A 3,621-nucleotide genomic window follows, 5' to 3' on the forward strand; every position below is an offset into this window, starting at 1 on the left:
CCCCCCCCGGGGGCTTTGTCAGCTGGTAAATCATTTTGAGCATGAAGTATTTCCTCTTTCATCACTGGCTTGATCAGACCTTGTTGATCCTCCTTATTGATGCAGTATCCATCCTTTGCTATGGCATTATTTAGGCATGGAATTTCACTGGCCTTAGTACCCAATAGTTCTTGGAAGAATTTACTGAACTCTTGCTGAACTTGTGCAGGATCAGTTAACATTATTCCTTGATCATTACATATTGATGAAAATGATTTTTTGCTTGTCTAGTCTTCAATTGTGCATGGAAATATCTGGTGTTCAAGTCCCCTTTTGCTAACCATACAGCCCTAGGCTTCTGTTTTAGTACATCCTCATGAATTTTGACCATTTTTCTAATTCCAGTATCATTCCTCTCTCCTCTTGTATCAAGTTGGAGTTGTAGAGGTCTGATTTCAACAGTTGCTGAGTGACCTGTAGCTTTTCTCGAATGGCCTCTACTCTTTTCTCTAGGCTGTTTACTTTTTTATGGATATGTTTTGTGTTAAGCTCAATAAGCTTGAGATTTTTACATACTCCATACATAGTGTAACCAAGGATTTTATGTTGCCATGTAGACTGGTTTACTTCCTTGAAAGCCTGTTCTTGAAGAAGAACATTGAGTAATCTGAATAGTCTTGGAAGTACTTGCTTGACTCTCCTGGTGCTAACTATGATTGGGGTGTGATCTGAGCACCCTGGGTTATGATAGACTGATTCCAAGTGGCCATATGTGACGACCCGACCAGTCGTCACGTGAGTTACCGCCCCGTTTTCCCAATTTTCTATTTCTTTATGCTTCATCATCAGTGTTGGGTGTGAACGAGTTGATTTAGATTGGTTCTAGAAGGAAATGAGACACTTAGTCTCTTTAAGGAATGTTTATTTTGGAAAAGTCAACCGGACGTTGACTTATGTGTTAGAGGGCTCGGATATGAATTTTGATGATTCGATTAGCTTCGGGGGATGATTTGTGACTTAGGAGTGTGATCGGAAGTAAATTTGGAGGTCCGGTGTAGAATTAGGCTTGAATTGGCGCAGTTAGTATTTTGGCGAATTCCGGTTGATAGGTGAGATTTTGATCCGAGGGTCGGAATAGAATTCCGAGAGTTGTAGTAGATTCATTAGGTGATTTGGGATGTGTGCGCAAAATTTCAGGTCATTCGGAGGTGTTTTGGTTGGGTTTTGATCAAATGCATGTTTCGGAAGTTTTAGAAGAACTTAGGCTTGATATAATTTGATAGCTTTGGTGTTGTTTGATGATTGGATCAAGTTTGAATGATGTTTTAGGATGCGTTGCTGCTTTTGGTTGAGGTCCCGGGGGCCTCGGGATGATTTCAGATGGCTAACGGGAGGTTTGAACATGGAAAAATGTTGCAGAAATTCTGCAGTCAGTGCAGCAGGTAATTGGCCTTCGCGAACGCGTGTGGGCCATCGCGTTCGCGTAGAAGGAATTTGAGGGCCAGGATTTTTGACCTTCGCGTTCGCATTGGAGGACTCGCGATCGCGGAGGGTTAGGTGATCAAGCTTCGCGTTCGCATGAATAGGATCGCGTTCGCGTATGAGGGGAAGGCCGAGCATCGCGTTCGCAGGGTTAGTCTCGCGTTCGCGTAGGGCTAATTTTGGAAATTTAATATTGTGCTTCGCGTTCGCGAGGCAGTAGTCGCGAACGCGATGAAGGATCTCAGGGCTGGACAGAAGGGTTTTATTAAATATTTCATCCGCGAACCAAGTCTTATTTCCACCATTTTTGAGCAACCTTGAGAGCTTTTGGACGGGAATTGAAGAGGATTTCGAAGGGGATTGATTGGGGGTAAGTCCTATGAACAAAAAACACGTTTTAATTGTGAATTTAGACTGAAAAACCAAGGAATTAAGGAGTTAGAATGGAGGTTAGGGCTTGAACTTAAGAGAGTTAAGAATGGGGATTTGAGGGGTCATTTGGACTCCGATTTTGGTAATCTTTATATGTATAGACTCGTGCCGAGATAAGGAATCCGTTGATGTTAAATTTTCTGATTTTCGAGAAGTGGTCCCGGGGCTCGGGTTTTGCTAATTTCGAGATTTCAGCTATTTTTCGATTGTTTTCGCTTGGGTATTATTCCATTGGCATATTGTGACGTATTCGTTGTGGTTTTGATCAGATTTGACGCACGAGGAGGTCTATACGAGAGGCAAGGGCATATCAAGCTAGGATTTTGGCCGGCTTGAGGTGAGTAATAGATGTAAATGTTGTTCTGAGGGTTTGAAACCTCGTGTTTGCACATCGTAGTGCTATATTGAGGTGACTTGCATGCCGGGTAGCAAGCGTGGGGTAGAGCACCGTTGGGGATTGTGACTTGGTCCGTCCCGGTAGATGAATATACTGCGTATTTGACTGAAATTTACTTATTATTATTTTAATTGAGCTGATTGCTATATTTGGGCTTCGTGCGAATCGATTAAATCCTTCAGGGATTGTTATTGCTGGTTTCTTACCATTTCTATATATCTTTGACTCAGTCCTGGAATTTAATATTGTTTTGCAAACTCAGCCACTTTTCTCAAACTGAAAACTTGTTTAATATTTTTTTTAAAATGAAGTTTGGACTAAATATTTCTATATTAGTGTGCCCGAGAGGCTTATGTGGTTTTGGATTGAGTATGGGATCGGGCTGTGCGCCGCAGCGGTATGATATTGATATTGATATGAAGCCGAGGGCCTAGTTGATGCCACAAGATGGCTTATTATTGCGCTTGGGCCGTAAGGGGCCCCTCCCGGAGTCTGCACACCCCCAGTGAGCGCCGTCGACGATAAATAAATGGAGCGGGCTACACGCCGCAACGAGTACTGGAGAGTACCGGTCTATGTGTTGCATTGCATATTTTGATTGTCATTTACTTACTTATCTGTTGTGATATCTCTATAATTGTTTTCACTGATTTATTGATTTTATGCTACTAGATTCAAGTTGCTGTATTTATAGAATTACTTTGTGCCTATTCAGGATTTCTTATTCTCAGCCTTTATTTATGTTTATTACTCACTGGGTCGGAGTACTCACATTACTCCCTGCACCTTGCGTGCAGATCCAGGTACTACTGAGGCTGAGTGAGGACTTCTCTGCCTAGCATCACATTTGGGAGTTTCAAGGTATCTGCAGTTGACGTTCGCAGTCCTGATCTTCCTTCTATCTCATTTATTATATTTCCGCATTTCTAGAGAACGATATGTAGTAGGTTGATACTCATGTACTAGAGGCTCAGACTTGTGACACCGGATTCTTCGGGCTGTGTAGTTATTTTATATTTTGGGATTTTTGCATGTTTAACTCTATTCTCGGATTTTTAGTATTTTGACTTAGTAATTATCTGTGTTAATTAATTCATGCACTGGATAAAATGATTAAGGTTATTTAATTGGTCGGGCTTGCCTAGCAGTGTGTTGGGCGCCATCACGACCGGGGTTGGGGTCGTGACAAGTTGGTATCAGAGCCTAGGTTACTTGGTCTCGCGAGTCATGAGCTAGAGTCTCGTGGATCGGTACGGAGACGTCTGTACTTATCCTCGGGAGGCTGCAGAACCTTTAGGAAAACTTCACATTCTTGAAACTCTTGTCGTGCG

This window comes from Nicotiana attenuata, unplaced genomic scaffold (genome assembly GCF_001879085.1).
Source record: "Nicotiana attenuata strain UT unplaced genomic scaffold, NIATTr2, whole genome shotgun sequence".
NCBI classification, from domain to species: Eukaryota; Viridiplantae; Streptophyta; class Magnoliopsida; order Solanales; family Solanaceae; genus Nicotiana; species Nicotiana attenuata.